This window comes from Polypterus senegalus, chromosome 15, assembly GCF_016835505.1.
Source record: "Polypterus senegalus isolate Bchr_013 chromosome 15, ASM1683550v1, whole genome shotgun sequence".
Lineage (NCBI taxonomy): Eukaryota > Metazoa > Chordata > Cladistia > Polypteriformes > Polypteridae > Polypterus > Polypterus senegalus.
In genome coordinates, this window is record NC_053168.1 from 112,443,991 (window position 1) to 112,462,675 (window position 18,685).

Below are 18,685 nucleotides of genomic sequence, written 5' to 3' on the forward strand. Positions count from 1 at the left end.
AATTGATTAAATATTTTATGTTGTGTTGCAGCCATGATTTATTCCATGGGTTGTGTGTGTTGTAATTGACGTTGATATTTAATGTTCTTGTTTTTTTTTCCCACTGGAAAAACAGGTATTAATCACGTATATATATTTTCTGCAACTTTTAACTAGGAAATAAGATTCCTATATTTATCTAATGGTTGGAAGCTAATGGTTTTGGTCACAGCTATTTTCTGAAGTTGTGTCTGCCATTGCCAAAGAAGTTCCTCGTAGAATTCAACAGGACTGTGTGATGGTGACGTTATTGTGGTGCCTGTATAGAGGTCACCTCACACAGTCTCAACTCAATGAATTTACCTCATGATGACGTACATTTCTTTTGAGACATCTGGCATTCATTTTTGATATGTTTCTACAGCTCTGTTTTTTGATTAACATTTCTGGTTTTGTCACTTCTCTTTCTAACTCCTGGTATTGACCTATGCTTTGTTTTTGTAGTGTGCCTTTTCAGTCAGTAAAATGTTTGGTGGTTTGTGGTGTCCTTTAGATGGGGATCACCAATGAAGTACCGGGACTGAGCTGCTTCCGTTGTCATTGATTAACCAATATAAAGAACTTCCTAAAATATTATAAAGCTGACCCTTAAATAGTCACCTGTATCCAAGTTGGACCAAACTTGGCATACTACTTTCTTTGAACTTTAACTAGTGGTATTTTAAAACAAGGCTCTACCTCTTGAGTACGATTTTTAGTTTATGATTTGGCTTTGATGTTTCTCTCTTTCTGACTTTTGGTTTTTGCACTTGCTTTGCCCTTTGACTCGGTTCTTTCTCTTGATTCTCACTCTTTATTGTTTGAATCGACTGCCCTTTTTACAGACAGTACAGCTGGGATGTTCTTGTGAGGATTTTTTTTCTTTGATTTTCAAGCCAAGTTTCATGCCTGGCTTATGATTAGACCTCTGATAGAATGTAATAGTTTTGGCTCTGTTGATTCTAAAGGCCATAACCTGCATGGAAATATTGTAAATATTTTTTTAAAAACAAATTACATTACATTTTAAACTAGTAAGTAATTTGGTTGTATTAGTTTTGGTTTTCCGAACACTGGTGTGTACACTCCTGCAGCCTTCCTCTTTTCTAACCAAGGCTTCCATAGCAAATAGGACTGGTGTGATAGTTTCTGCTTTTAGCTTCTCGCATTGCTACGCAATACTTTGCACGAGTTTAACAGAGAGGAAAATGCATTTGGAAGCCAGACTATTAAAGGAGAGCTGAGCTACACTCGTACAGCATATGCAGTGCTCTAAACTTAAGAGAAGAAAAAGTGACTGCACTGGAAGCCTCCTTCTTTCATCTAGCAGATTTACGGTACTTCACAGCCCTCCTCTTTAAGGCACAAATAGATGAAACCAGCTAGCTCAGGGACTCGGGGAGGTAGTTTGAATAATAAATGTACAGGATTCAGACATTTAACTACAGTAAGTGGAATTCCAAAATTAGCATTATCCAAAGAAACACAACATGAGCTTGGATTAGAAGCAAGAGCACTTCCTACAGTAGTTACACTAGTGTGCTTTAAAAACAGCCATGCTTATTTTTCATTGAAAATTCAGTGGCAGAAACAATCCATTACTCTGATGTACACTTTTGGCTTTAAGAATAAAAGAGATCACAGTGCCACCCTGGGAACAGATTTGTGAAGTTGATAATAAAACAAAGGAAATGAAAGCAGATTATGTTTTCTTCTTCTTCACAGCTTTCTCCTGTTTACAGCTGTTCAGCCTGTGAAAAACAGCTGGAGAGATTCAAAATCAAGGTGCATAAAGTGAAAGGGTGTCATTGAAAAAGTTAATAAATTTCACTCATATGACAAGTGCAGAACTAATTTTACTTAAATTTGGAATTTATGACAAAGTAGAAGGAACACAGTGTTTTGCAGTAGAAGGAGATTTTTTATATTGCTCTGTATGTACAACATTTAACCATTATGTATACACAGGGGATCCGTTAATTAAAATATTAAAGAACCACTTCTGTAAAGTCGTCTTCACCATAGGCTGGTTTTCTTTGTGTGGAGCATTGCTCACTTTCGAAAAGGAAAAAAAGATGTATTAGAGTAGATTAGATTGTACTTTATTTGTGCCAAAGAGAAAATAAAAATTTTACAGAAATGCAAAAAAAACAAAACAAATAAAAAATACATATACTGTGTATATATATTGTCAGGGATGCCAGAGGCCATGACCTGGCCGGGACGCCATGAGGGACCGGATGTGGGTCTGCGCCCACCCTGGATCACGTGGGGGTCGCCTTCCTGGTTGCTCTGGGGGCCACGGGTACAGGGCATGGAAGCTCCACCCTGTAGGGGCCCGTGGTCACCACCAGGAGCGCCCCAATGCCTTGGGGACCTGTTACCCCAGCACTTCCGCCACACCAGAAAGTGCTGGGGGGAAGACTTTGGAGGATACCCGGAGAGCTGCCGGGAGAACAGCCAACACTTCCGCCACGCTGGGGCGTGGCCAATGGGGGAGTGTCGGAAGCACCTGGAGCTCATCCGGGTCATGTATAAAAGGGGCCGTCTCCCTTCATTCGAGGCTGGGGTTAGGAGGAGGAAGGACAAAGCTCAGGAGAGCTGTGGAGGCGGCCCGAAGACAAGGCATTGTGTGGCCAGGACTAATTTGGGGTTTTGTGCACGTGACTGGGTCTGAGTGACCATTGACTGGGGTCTGTGTGACCCATTATACTTGTAAATATTTGTAAATAAACGTGTGGTGGTGTGAAGAACAACAAGTCCACCTGTCTGTGTCCGGGCCGGGTTCACAATATATATATATATATATATATATATATATATATATATATATATATATAGATATATATATACACTAGGGGTTTTGCCCCCTGCTTGCTTTACTCACCAACCACTTTGCGTCTCTGCCATTTGCTCTGTGAGGAGGGGGGCTGAATGCACCCCAAGGAGACGCAGTTGCTCCTCCAAAACCTCCTTTTAAACGGTGATACAATGGGAAACAAATAGGTATTTTTACCTCCTCTTTGCTCGATCAGCTGCTGGCTTGCTGCTGCTGACATGCCATGTGATCTTCATTTTGCGCAGTGCTTCGAACATTTAAAAGCCTGTACAGCAGCTGTCCTACTCTTTGTCTTTTATTTCCGGCCCCAGGGCATGGTTAAATCTCTTGGCACAAAGTCTTGTCTTGCGAGATGTGAGTTTTTGATATTTTTTAGTTTATAATTTAAAAACAGAATAAGAATCTGAAAATATAAAAACATCACATTAAAGTGATGATAAATTCTGAAAAGAATGATACCAAACATATATATGCAGGTTTTAAAATAAGCCAGATTTAAAGCGTGACAAAAAAAGTGACATAAGAACATCACATAATATCATTGCACAAAATCGTTGCACTTTTAGGCTCAGGATTTTATATACTGTATATAGAGTAGTATATATAAAATCCTAAGCCTAAAAGCGCAACGATTTTGTGTAACGATTTTATGTCACGCTTTAAAGTCCATCAAGTGCTCCTTGTAGAACTGTTTGTACTTATAAGTATGACTAGCAGAATACCCGCGCTTCGCAGCGGAGAAGTAGTGTGTTAAAGAAGTTATGAAAAAGAAAAGCAAACATTTTAAAAATAACGTAAGATGATTGTTAATGTAATTGTTTTGTCATTGATATGAGTGTTGTTGGCATATATATATATATATATATATATATATATACACACACAGACACATATATAAACATATATATACATATAAACATATATATAAATATATAAATATATATATATATACACATCTATACACATATATATACAGTTATATATATATATACACATATACACACATACATATATATACATATACATATATATACACATACTGTATATATACACACATATATATACATACTGTATATACAACATATACATATCTACATATATACTGTATATACACATATATATACAAATCTACATATATATCTACATATATATATATATTAGGTGGGACTCGATTAAAAAATTAATCCAATTAATTAGAGGCTGTGTAAGAATTAATCTTGATTAATCGTATGTAATCACACACGTAAATTTGCCCCAAATCGCAAATGTTTTTTTTTTTTTTATTTAAAACGGTTTTAGTGGGCTTACAGAATCAAATAATAGACATGGACATGAATATTGTAAACTGAAGCTGTTTTAATTTCTGAAAAAAAGCCTTTAAACTGCATTTGAATTCAAAACAGAAACAAAAATATCATCCCTGGTTAAAATTGGGCAGACTTAAAAATAAAGTGGTAGTTTAAGTACTTTAAGTACATTTTCAGAATAGTATTGTCTTTAAATAATAATAACCAAAATTTCACCATAAAGTGCAGTTTTTCTTCTTAAAAAATAAGTCAGAAACATAAAAGGTAATTTGACCAGCTTACTCTTTAAACTCTGAGTAACATTAGCCAAAATTATTTTGTACATTAGGCTAAAACAGTGTGATCATTGAACATTTTGTAATTAGATGTATTTAGAATTACTAACGGTCACGGAAGTCCAATGATCCCCAGTAAGAGCCACAAAGTCCGCTTTCTGTAATGCATCTAATTTTGCTTGCTTTTCAGTGTGCACAAAACAATGCTTTTATCAAGGCTTCGCCGGAAGTCGAAATGATCAGTCGTAGGAACGCGCTTTATTCCGACTCTAACATTTTTGTAGCTGTGATGTGTGCATCAGTGTAATGGATGTACCAGGAAATCATGCATTGACAAAAGTTCCCGTTTGCTTGGAATTGAAAGTGTGATTAAATGCGTTATTTTTTAACGCGTTATGGAGTACATGCATCGAAGCTTCTCAGCTGTGCTTGTGCTAAGAAAGGGAAAATTTTAAAAATAACGTAACATGATTCTGCGTTAACCTAATATTTTTCATACGTCCCAAACCAAGGAGATGCGAAGGTAAAATGAATCGGTAGCGCGTACATAGTCAGTACATCCCTCTCGGGAATCGAACCTCGAATGTCGGCGTTAGAGGCTTAAGACTCTACAATTGCCACAGCGTGTGGCTTGTCTATGCTAAAGTATGTATTGTAGATCGGGTATATATATACATTTATATATATACCCGTATCGCAGTGGAGAAGTAGAAGTTATGAAAAGAAAAGGGAACATTTTAAAAATAACGTAACATGATTGTCAATATACAGTAATTGTTTTGTGAGTGTTATTGAATGTTGCTGTCATCAAGGATTTGATTATCATTATTTCTTTCAATCAGGCTCGTATTTGTAGGATGTGTTCAAGTTACATTCCGTGTTTGTCAATCGTTGTAAAGATAAGAGGTTTCATTCATCGATTAGTTCCTTACTGCATCAATAAACAGCTCGTCTTCCTTTTATCTGTGATGTGACAAACTGCATGCACGGGTTTTTTTTACACTGTCTTCCTTTAGCAGGACATTCACTTTTTCCACCGTGTGCTTTGTTTCCGCAGTAGCTGCACTTATGAATATGATTCTATGTATAAGACGCTTCATATTTTTTTGCTGCCTTCTCAATTGTGTAATTCGGTTTTGTTCAGCACTCTTTGGAACTGTTGCTTTTGTCTGTGCACTGCGCCAGTTCACGTGAGCCGCTTGGTGTTCTTGCATCGAAGGTTCCCAGCTGTACTGGTGCCATCTCGTAATGTCAGCTAAGACCCGGCACTTAAAACTTTCTCTCGCAGTTTCAATGAGTTTGTGCCAAACACCACCCTGACCATCTCATCTTCCTCTGCATAAGCACAGTCCTTCACACGTGAATATTTACCGCAGTGTTTGTATTGGATTGCCGCTGATGGACGGCCTTATATGGGCAGGCACTAAATTACAAACGCTAGTGGTAGCCTATGAACTTAATTTAATATAAACTTACGGTTCACGCCGTGCTTTGTTTCCGCAGTAGCTGTACTTATGAATATGCTTGTATGCATCATTTGCTTCATAATGTTTTTCTGCCTTCTCAATTGTGAAATGGCGTTTTGTGCTCATCGCTGTTTGGAGTTCTTCCTTGTGCTCTACGTACTTACGTAGGAGGCGTGATGATGTCACATGAAACTCCGCCCCCCGCGGCCATCTCCAACTCAAGACTCCATTACATTATATGGGGAAAAATAGCTTCCAGTTATGACCCTTATGCGTAGAATTTCGAAATGAAACCTGCCCAACTTTTGTAAGTAAGCTGTAAGGAATAAGCCTGCCAAATTTCAGCCTTCTACCTACACGGGAAGTTGGAGAATTAGTGATGAGTCAGTCAGTGAGTCAGTGAGTGAGTGAGGGCTTTGCCTTTTATTAGTATAGATTACCTCACTGTAAACTTGTGATAGTTATAATATTGCATAACCTGAGCCACTTTACAAAGTGTGTATTTACATATGATGACGATATCATTTTTAAGATGAAATGCAGCAAAATATGTTTATTACATTATACAGATAAAATGTTAACATCATTCAATAATAAATAAATAATCAATATTGTTATAATTAAAAATGTGAGGACACGGTGTCGCAGCACTAGGTAGTTCAGGGATTGTTCCTGCCTCAAGGATAGATGGATAGAAAAATTAAACATGTACTACGAAGATATTTCAATGTTCCTTAAAAGTTTTGAAGAATCTGCGTTCTAAGCTTACAGATGGCTTAACATGTATTACAGAGTTGATTGTCTGGTGATTGATTACTTGGAGAAAGAAAAGGAAGGACAGGAATTGGGGGTTAATGCATTTGAAAGAGACAGTATGCTGCAATAAATTATTTCATCAAACATTGTGCACGGTGCAGTAAGCATCTTGCGGGAGGCATGAACAATCTCTGGATGAGGTGCCAGCTCGTCACTATCACTGTGCCACTGTGTTCCCATGTTTAATAACATGTTTTAACTCCTATCATAATGAAAATGATATCAAGTATATATCTCAATATTTTAATTATTCAGAGAACTGTAATATTACAAATGTAATGGATTCTGTGATTCTGTGTCCTGTCAGAGGAAGAGAAAGCCAGTTTAAGAAGCACGTAGTGATTCACACACATAGAGCACATAGAAAAACACATACAAAACAAAGCATTTAACGTGCTACTTTAGTTACGATGGGATTTGAGAAACTTGTAAATTAAACAATTTACAGATGAAGTTTATGATGTTCTACTTTAATGACAAAATAAACTATGTGATTAAAGTGGAAATTTCGAGATTAAAGTTGACATTTCATGCTTTTTTCCCACTGTGTCACTATTTGTTTTTCTTTTTTCTGTACCCTAATAAGCTTTCATATGACACTCAGACTGTGGGCTACGATTCGCCTTTTCGCGGCGACTTTGAAATCTGACAACTTCTGTTTTATTTCAGGCACTGTGCAACTTTGTGAACTTGAGCTTTCGAGTTTCTCCGAAACTCTAGGTCACTCGATCACCTTCCTTTTGTTGTTTATATCGCTGTTTAAACCTTGCCTCCACTTTGTATTCGCTGAAATTCTTCTATTTTCTCCCGTGCTTTTGCCATTGCTGTTTCACAGAACGCTGAGCTTAAGGGCTATTTATATTGATTTGCATATTCAAAGAGGCATAATTCTGGGAGGAGTTTGGGTGGGGCAGCAGGCACGTGCACGTGTGTTAATTTTCATGCTGACCAGGATTTATGTAGCGGAAGAACGTGGAAGTTGGAGTTCGCACAGATTTATGGATCTGGATTTTTTTATGTGTGCGCACATTTCCACTTTTGTCTGTACGCCATGTTTTAGTGTGAATTCTGCGCATAGTGTTATGCATGAGGCCCCAGGTCTGTAAAAGGCTGTGTTTCTCAGACACTGAATCACATCATCAGTGGATTACAGTTTGCTGTCTCTTATTAACGAGTGGGTCGCAGTGACAACTGGGTTTTGACTTGGGTTGCTGCCGGTGGGTTACTGTTTGCCTTTGTTGGCCTACCAGTTGGTCGTGTCAAGACACTGCATAATATATTTTCTTCATGAGTAGCACTGATGACTTCTGGACCCACCTCTCTACATAAGGAGATTAATTTAGTTGAGTACTTCTCTTCAGAATTTGCTCTATTCTCTGTAGAACCACTTCATCTAATAAACAGTTACAGTTTCTTTTCTGCATGAAGAGGCGCCTCTCCTTCTTTTCTATGTTAAAAGGTCCATTCACTCTGTATAGGGAGACCACTTGAAGAGAAAAATGCACATGCAAGAACCTCAGGTCTGTTTCCTATAGGACATCTTCTTCATATGTATAGTAATGTTTATGCCTGTCAAAGGAATCATGTAATTTTGAGGAATTCTCACATAGCAGCTTCCAGAGGTGGGTAGAGTAGCCAAAAATTGTACTCAAGTAAGAGTAGTGTTACTTCAAAATAATATTACTCAAGCAAAAGTAAAAAGTAGTCATCCAAAAAATTTCTCAAGTAAGAGTAAAAAAGTATTTGGTGAAAAGACTACTCAACTTCTCAGTAACTGTTTGATCATAATGATTTATTTTTTTAGAAATGTTGTAATAAGACAGACAAAAATATAAAATAATGTGCAAATTCTACAGTAAAAAGTATGGTGCAGTGAAACTACTCTTAGAAGTACAATTTTTATTAAAAAGTTATTCAAGTAAATGTAACGGAGTAAATGTAACTTGTTACTACCCACCTCTGGCAGCTTCTCATCAGATTGAGAATTTCTTTTCCACATGAGAAATGTCTCTTCTGGACATAAGGATATTTACTCCTTTTAGGACTTTTTCTCTTTGTGAGCAACTGTGCTCACGATTGAACCTCGTTTTTTAAATAACAATGTCATCATTACAGATTTACTTGTTTGTTCATGGAGTACTGCTCTCACCTAAGCCAGTGCTCTAAGCTGGCACTTCATTCACTGCAGAACGTCTTCCTGATCATTACCTTTCACTTTGAGTGTCCTCACATATAATAATAACCATTCGTTAGATAAGAAATTAAGTTCTCCATAGGCTCTCCCTCCAACCAAGGCTCTCATCTATACTAATAAAAGGCAAAGCCCTCACTGACTGACTGACTGACGGACTGACTGACTGACTCACTCACTCACTCACTGACTGACTCACTCATCACTAATTCTCCAACTTCCCATGTAGGTAGAAGGCTGAAATTTGCCAGGCTCATTCCTTACAGCTTACTTACAAAAGTTGGGCAGGTTTCATTTCGAAATTCTACTCGTAATGGTCATAACTGGAACGTATTTTTTCGTCCATATACTGTAATAGACTGCAGCTCGATGGCTGTGGGAGGCGGAGTTGCGTGTCGTATCATCACGCCTCCCACGTAATTTAGTGCCTGCCCATATAAGGCGGTCTGTCAGCGGCAATCCAATAGAAACACTGCCGCTAAATATTCACGGGTGAAGGACTGTGCTTAAGCAGACGAAGATGAGATGGTCAGGGTGGTGTTTGGCACAAACTCAGCGAAACTGTGAGAGAAACGTTTAAGTGCCGGGTCTAAGCTAACATTAAATAAAGCCGTGGACATCGCACGAGATGGCACAAGCACAGCTGGGAACCTTCGATGCATCTACACCGAGCTGCTCGTGTGAACTGATGCAGTACGCAGACAAAAAGCAACAGCTCCAAAGAGCGCTGAACAAAAACTGAATTACACAATTGAGAAGGCAGCAAAAAAATATGAAGCGTGTGACGCATACAAGCATATTCATAAGTGCAGCTACTGTGGAAACAAAGCACATGGTGGAGAAAGTTAATGTCCAGCTAAAGGAAGACAGTGTAAAAAAAACCTGTGCATGCAGTGTGGCACGTCTCAGATAAAGAGGAAGACGAGCTGTTTATTGATGCAGTAAGAAACAAATCGATGAATGAAACCTGTTATCTGTTACAATGGTTGACAAACACGGAATGTAACATGAACACAACACATCTTCCAAATACGAACCTGATTGAAAGAAATAATGATAATCAAATCCTTGATGACAGCAACACTCAATAACACTCATAAAACAACTATATTGACAATCATGTTACATTATTTTTAAAATGTTCCCTAAATTTAAAATAAAAAAATATGAGGTTAACGCAGAAAGACAGATCACCAATTGAAGCTTTATGAATAATGGATACTTTATTCGCCATCAATGATTGTTTTTGTAAAGCCATACTCAGTGTAATCCTCCTTCCATTTTCTATTTTTTTTCACGACTAGCCATGATTAGATGAACGGTAAAAAAGTAAGAGCGAAGCGACGGTGACTTATTGAGGCACGCAGGCGAAAGCACAATATATATATATATATATATATATATATATATATATATATATATATATATATATATATATATACTGTATATATATACAGTGATCCCTCGCTATATCGTGCTTCGACTTTCATGGCTTCACTCCATCGCAGATAAGCATATCTAAATATATATCACAGATTTTTCGCTGGTTCGTGTATTTCTGCGGACAATGGGTCTTTTAATTTAAAGTACATGCTTCCTCAGTTTGTTTGCCCAGTTGATTTCATACAAGGGACACTATTGGCAGATGGCTTAGAAGCTACCTAATCAGAACATGTATTACGTATTAAATAAAACTCCTCAATGATATACGATGTGCTTCCCGAGCGGTGCTTGATTGTTTGCTTTTCTCGGTCTCTCTCTTTCTCTCTGACATTCTCTGCTCCTGACGGCGCTCCTTTGAAGAGAAGATATGTTTGCATTTTTTTAATAGTGAGAAAGAACTGTTATCTCTGTCTTGTCATGTAGCACAGTTTAAACTTTTGACTAAAAGGTGTTATTTCATGTCTAGAGGGCTCTAATAATGTTAATAGTGTGGGAGAGTTTATAAGGGTTTAAAATATATAAAAATAACCATACAAACATATGGTTTCTACTTCGTGGATTTTCCCTCGAGGAGGGATTACTGTATATACTATATAATACTGTATATATATATATGTGTGTGTGTATATGTATGTGTGTATATATGTAGATATATATATATATATATGTGGATGTATATGTTTGTATATATATATGTGTATATGTATATATGTAGATATGTATGTATATGTATATGTGTATATGTATATATAGATATGTATATATGTTTGTGTTTATATATATATATACTGTATGTGTGTGCATGTATATATGTAGATATGTATGTATATGTCTATATGTTTATATATGTGTGTGTGTGTATATATAGCAAAATACCAATGCTTTGCAGCGCATTTTAATAATAACATAACATGACTGACAATGTAATTGTTTTGTCATTGTCATGAGTGTTGCTGGCATATATATATATTATATATATATATATATATATATATATATATATATATATATACATATATATATATACATATATATGCATATATATACACATATACACATATATACATATACACATATAGCAAAATACCCGCGCTTTGCAGCGGAGAAGTAGTGTGTTAAAGAAGTAATGAAAAAGAAAAATAAACATTTTGAAAATAATGTAACATGATTGCCAATGTAATCAATGTAATTGTTTTGTCACTGTTATGAGTGTTGCTGTCATATATATATATATATAGCAAAATACCCGCACTTTGCAGTGGCGAAGTACTGCCTTAAAATTTTTATTAAGAAGAAAGTGAAACAATTTTAAACTGAGGGAAAATATACCAATAATTATTTGTTAAGGATCTCTTTGTAAGCCACGTTGTCAGGTCAGCCCTCCGGTTGCAATATGACCAAGTTGTGCGCTGAGCTTACTCTTGAGCATGCAACGTAGAGTTGGCCATGTGAAAAGCAATATTGTCACAAATCTCACAGCTTGGATTGCTGCTGTCATAATCGGTTGGTGTTTCATGGTTTGTTTTAATGACGTTAGTATTTGCAGGACTTGTTGTGTTGAAGTGACATTCGGCATCTGTCAAGTGTTGTAAGCATACAACCAGTTTCATCGGTAACTTCACATCCAGCTTTTGAGAGTTTAAATATTCATAAACATCAAAGTGTCCACTACTCAAATCGTCACCTGTGAACCTAAGATGTTTAAGAGGCATTGGCAGTTCTCTAAAGGTGTAAAATATATTCGCAGGTGAAGGACTGTGCTTAGCATATTCATAAGTAAGGCTGCTGCGCTACTCAACACGCCTCCCATGTAATTGACTGCCTGCCCATATAAGGCCATTCTTCGCTACGGTGTGTTCATTCCTTTTTTTGCTTCGCCAAGGAAGCAGCCTACTCACAGATTCCACACTGTTTTATAAACAAACGACATATAAGAAAGTCCTTTTTCCTTGCTTCGCCAACGAAGCAGCCTTTTTATTTAATCCACGGGTTCTCCACTGTTTTATTGTTCATTTATTACGATTGTTATACTGATTGTGTAGGTATTTTACACTTAGTTTACTGTTCAGGTACCCATTTCCTTTATTTAATCCGCGGCTTTTATGCTGTTGTTTTGTTCGTTTATTACGATTATAGTTATTTGATTTCCTTTCTTTGCCTGACTGCCTGCCTATATAAGGCTCTCCTCAGTTTTTTTGTGAAGCAGCCTTTACACAGCTTCTTCGCTGTGTTATAAATGAACGCCATATAAGTCCATCCTTTCTCCTTGCTTTGCGGTTCTCTACTGTTTTATTGTTCGTTTATTACGATTGTTATAGTTATTGTGTAGCTATTTTAGACTTAGTTTACTGATCAAGTACCCATTTCCTTTATTTAATTTGCGGGTTCTCCACTACTTTTTTGTTCCTTTATTACGATTATAGTTATTTATTGATTCCCTTCTTTGGCTGCCTGCCCTCCCATATAAGGTGCTCCGCTGTTTTTTTGTGAAGCAGCCTTTACACAGCTTCTCCTCTGTTTTATAAACAAACGACATATAAGGCCGTCGTTTTTTCTTGCTTCACCAACTAAGCAGCCTTTTTATTTAATCCACGGGTTCTCCGCTGTTTTATTGTTGGGATTTCTTCCTTCTTTTCTACGTACTGCGGTCACAGTCAGTTCACGTGATTACTTGGGAGGCGTGATGATGTCACATGCAGCTCCACCCCCACGGCCATCGAGCTAACGTCCATTACAGTATATGGAGAAAAAAAGGTTCCAGTTATGACCATTACGCGTAGAATTTTGAACCTGCCCAACTTTTGTAAGTAAGCTGTAAGGAATGAGCCTGCCAAATTTCAGCCTTCTACCTACACGGGAAGTTGGAGAAATAGTGATGAGTGAGTCAGTGAGTCAGTGAGTGAGGACTTTGCCTTTTATTAGTATAGATATATATATATATATATATATATATATATATATATATATATACACAGTGGTGTGAAAAACTATTTGCCCCTTCCTGATTTCTTATTCTTTTGCGTGTTTGTCACACAAAATGTTTCTGATCATCAAACACATTTAACCATTAGCCAAATATAACACAAGTAAACACAAAATGCAGTTTTAAATGATGGTTTTATTATTTAGGGAGAAAAAAATCCAAACCTACATGGCCCTGTGTGAAAAAGTAATTGCCCCTGAACCTAATAACTGGTTGGGCCACCCTAGCAGCAATAACTGCAATCAAGCGTTTACAATAACTTGCAATGAGTCTTTTACAGCTCTGGAGGAATTTTGGCCCACTCATCTTTGCAGAATTGTTGTAATTCAGCTTTATTTGAGGGTTTTCTAGCATTAACCGCCTTTTAAGGTCATGCCATAGCATCTCAATTGGATTCAGGTCAGGACTTTGACTAGGCCACTCCAAAGTCTTCATTTTGTTTTTCTTCAGCCATTCAGAGGTTGATTTGCTGGTGTGTTTTTGGTCATTGTCCTGTTGCAGCACCCAAGATTGCTTCAGCTTGAGTTGACGAACAGATGGCCGGACATTCTCCTTCAGGATTTTTTGGTAGACAGTAGAATTCATGGTTCCATCTATCACAGCAAGCCTTCCAGGTCCTGAAGCAGCAAAACAACCCCAGACCATCACACTACCACCACCATATTTTACTGTTGGTATGATGTTCTTTTCTGAAATGCTGTGTTCCTTTTACACCAGATGTAATGGGACATTTGCCTTCCAAAAAGTTCAACTTTTGTCTCATCAGTCCACAAGGTATTTTCCCAAAAGTCTTGGCAATCATTGAAATGTTTCTTAGCAAAATTGAGACGAGCCCTAATGTTCTTTTTGCTTAACAGTGGTTTGCGTCTTGGAAATCTGCCATGCAGGCCATTTTTTCCCAGTCTCTTTCTTATGGTGGAGTCGTGAACACTGACCTTAATTGAGGCAAATGAGGCCTGCAGTTCTTTAGACGTTGTCCTGGGGTCTTTGTGACCTCATCGGATGAGTCGGCTCTGCGCTCTTGGGGTAATTTTGGTCGGCCGGCCACTCCTGGGAAGGTTCACCACTGTTCCATGTTTTTGCCATTTGTGGATAGTGGCTCTCACTGTGGTTCGCTGGAGTCCCAAAGCTTTAGAAATGGCTTTATAACCTTTACCAGTCTGATAGATCTCAATTACTTCTGTTCTCATTTGTTCCTGAATTTCTTTGGATCTTGGCATGATGTCTAGCTTTTGAGGTGCTTTTGGTCTACTTCTCTGTGTCAGGCAGCTCCTATTTAAGTGATTTCTTGATTGAAACAGGTGTGGCAGTAATCAGGCCTTGGGGTGGCTACGAAATTGAACTCAGGTGTGATACACCACAGTTAGGTTATTTTTTAACAAGGGGGCAATTACTTTTTCACACAGGGCCATGTAGGTTTGGATTTTTTCTCCCTAAATAATAAAAACCATCATTTAAAAACTGCATTTTGTGTTTACTTGTGTTATATTTGACTAATGGTTAAATGTGTTTGATGATCAGAAACATTTTGTGTGACAAACATGCAAAAGAATAAGAAATCAGGAAGGGGGCAAATAGTTTTTCACACCACTGTATATATATATATATATATATATATATATATATATATATATATATATATATATATAAACAATTACATTGACAATCATGTTATGTTATTTTCACTAGGTTCAGCCCTGAGGAATACCACCACCTGCCATGTGAGGGAATGAACTGCTCCAGGCACCCACGTTCACTCAGTCCATCAATTTTTCTTCTGTCCCAGTTTGGATGAAGATTGTTAGGAGTTCTGGCCGGGTTGAGTCTCCACTCTCACCATCTTTCCTTTATGGCCTCTTGGCTGGGCAGGAAATCAACCTCTACTCCAGCCAGGATGTCTGTTGTTCCTTCATGGCACTTTCATACAGTAAATAGAAGCAGCACACAGCATTCTGAGAAGTTGCTCCTCTTGGGTTTAAATTCAATTTCAGAATTTCAGTAATTTGAAGCTCTGGTCAATTTGTCTACTAGTCTGGCATCAGTCTGTTTGAATACTTCAGTTGCTCTGAGCCAGAAGGTGACACTGGTGTACAAACTGTAGTACAAAGGAAAAAAAAAACACTGGGACCTCCAGGGTCATAATTTTGGGTTCCAAAGAAGTCTGACTTGTTTGTATGATACTAGAGAGCTATATATATATACTATATAACTATATATATAAAATCCAACATCTGTCTGTCTGTTTGCTTTTCATGAGACAACTACTTAATGGATTAAGATGAGGTTTTTTTTCGAAAATTTACTTGAACATTCAGGTTGATTTTGTGCCTTCTTTCATCGCACTAAGTATCATAGTTCGCTTGCAGTACCAATTTATTTGCGTGAATCCAAGAGTCACGCAGCGGGCCGAGAGGACGAGGGCGAGGCCCTCCTAACCCACGCGCCAGCCTTGGGGCGTGTCTTATATCTGCTTAGCTAGCAAGTGAGAGATCTACTTAATGGATTTAGATTGGGTTTTTTTCTATAATTTGCTTGAACATTCTGCTTGATTTTGCAACTTTTCTCATCATGCTAAGAATCATAGTTCACTTGCAGTTGCAATATATTCCCACTAACCCAAGACAGAGGCTGCGGGCCGAGTGGAGGGGGAAGCGTGACGTCAGGAGTGCGGAGCCGGGCAGGGCCCACCTTACTGTCCCTTTTCACTAATACACGGGCATAGCCACTGGGCATGGCTAGTATATACCATATATATATATATATATATATATATATATATAGATATTGTCACAACAAGAACACAAAGGAGCCACAAAAAGGTTTGGTGTAGCCGCCCCGCAAATTGTAAGTGGTTGCAACACAATAAAACAACTGGTTGCATGGAGTTCAAAACAGAAATGATACATAGGTAGAAAATGGTGGTATTTAAATTGAAGCAGAGGAGGTGCCATCATTGGGGTCGGAAGTGGAAATAACGTCATTAGGAACAGGTGGAATTTCCCGAAAAATGGTCTGCAGGAGAAGAAAAGAAAGGGTTAATGCATTCCACCCACTCTGGTCCGGCACAGAATTACAGAATTTCCCTAATTCAAGCCATTTAGCAGCTTCCCATGTGCACATGTGTATATATATATATATATACTGTATATATTGTCACACACATGCGCATGGGAGGCAGCTAAAGGGCTTAAGTATGGACAGTTCCGAGACATACCGGGATGTGGCAGAGTGCACTGACTCATTTTCTCCCTTGCCTGCAGACCATTCAGTGGAGATTCCACCTGGTCCTCTTGACGTCACTTCCGGGACCGAGCCAATGGAAGGAGACTTTGCCGGCTCTTGCCCCTGTGAAGTCACGTCCGGGCTCACAGCAATGGCAGAAGACCTACATGAGCCCGACCCCTTTGACTTCACTTCCTGTCTTTCCCTTTAAAAGCCTCCACCTTTTCCCTATTTCCTCAGTTCTAATTTGTACCCAATTTTGTGCACATCAGTGCTGAATCAATATAAGCAACTTCGCAGCTAGGAAACCAATTATACGGGTGGCTGCCCCAAACCTTTGTATGACTCTGTGTCGAGTTTGTGACAATATACAGTGTATATATATATATATATATATATATATAGTGACAGATGACCGGGTCCATTCTTGGCCGGGACGCCCACCACATCTGCCAGGGAGACAAGGGTGGGAAACCCTGTATCTCCCCCTGGACGCTAGATGGCAGCATCCCAGGGTTGCAGCGGTGCTTCGGACTCACCCAGAGCTTCATGGGGGTTGGAGTTCTGTGCAGCTCTGTGGGGTTCCGCAGGTGCCACTAGGGGGTGGTGCAACAGGAGCAGCTGGCCCCTTTTGGGCACTGATTTCGCCTTACCTGGAAGTGCAGGTGGATGTCAGCAATCAACCACCTGGGGCACTTCTCGGTACCTGATTATAGGGGGCCAGCAACCACCACTCAGCGACCAGAGTCGGGAGGATGAGGATGAAGCTTGCTGAGGAGGAGTGGTGGTGGAAGAGAAGAGAGAGGATAGTGCTTTTGTGTTGATTTGTGCTTGGGACTGTGTTGTGGCTGGAGGGATTACAGGGAAGACGTGCCCTCCAGCAGAAGATAAATAAAAGTTTGTTTGTTTTTACACGTGCGTCCCATGTCCAATCTGTGTCGGGTCAGGCGCTATATAGCGTCATTCTTACAATATATATAGTGATAAATCCAGGGCGTCAGTGAGCCCTAAACCCCAACACGAACACAAAACACAACATTTATCAAAATAAATGAAGGTTTTATTTAAAATACCTCCAAAAGTATTACAAATAATCACAAAACACTGGTCTTTCTCTCCACAATATATTTTCTCACCACTGCACTGCCCTCCTCCAGTCAAGTGTTGCCTCTCTACCACCCAGCTCCAACTCACCTGAATAAGGGAGTGCGGTCCCTTTTATTACAGATCTGGAAGTACAGTAATCCCTCCTCGATCTCGAGGGTTGTGTTCCAGACCCCCCCGCGATAGATGAAAATCCGCAAAGTAGAAACCATATGTTTGTATGGTTATTTTTATATATTTTAAGCCCTTATAAACTCTCCCACACTGTTAACATTATTAGAGCCTCCTAGACATGAAATAACACCCATTAGTCAAAAGTTTAAACTGTGCTCCATGACAAAACAGAGATGACAGTTCTTTTTCACAATTAAAAGAATGCAAACATATCTTCCTCTTCAAAGAATACGTGTCAGGAGCACAGAATGTCAGAAAGAGAGTGCGAGAGAAAAGCAGACAATCAAAAAATCAATACACGCTTTTGGGCTTTTAAGTATGCCGAAGCACCGCGATAAAGCGGCATTTTTTAGAGGAGTGTCCGTATCCTCTAGACAAACAGCCTCTGTGCAAACAGCCCCTCTGCTCACACCCCCTCCGTCAGGCGCAGAGAAGGTCAGAGAGAGTGAAAGAGATAGAGAAAAGCAAACAATCAAGCACCGCGCAGGAAGCATATCGTATATCATTGAGGAGTTTTATTTAATACATAATACATGCTCTGATTGGGTAGCTTCTAAGTCATCCACCAATAGCGTCCCTTGTATGAAATCAACTGGGCAAATAAACTGAGGAAGCATGTTCCATAGATTAAAAGACCCATTGTCCGCAGAAATCTGCGAACCAGTGAAAAATCCGTGATATTTATTTAGATATGCTTACATTTAAAATCCGCGATGGAGTGAAGCCGCGAAAGTTGAAGCGTGATATAGCGAGGGATCACTGTACTTCCAGTGCCAGGGCGATTGCCCGATGGAAGCACCTCTGGGTCACATGGAAGTCCATTAATCAAGCAGGCAGCTTGTTTCCC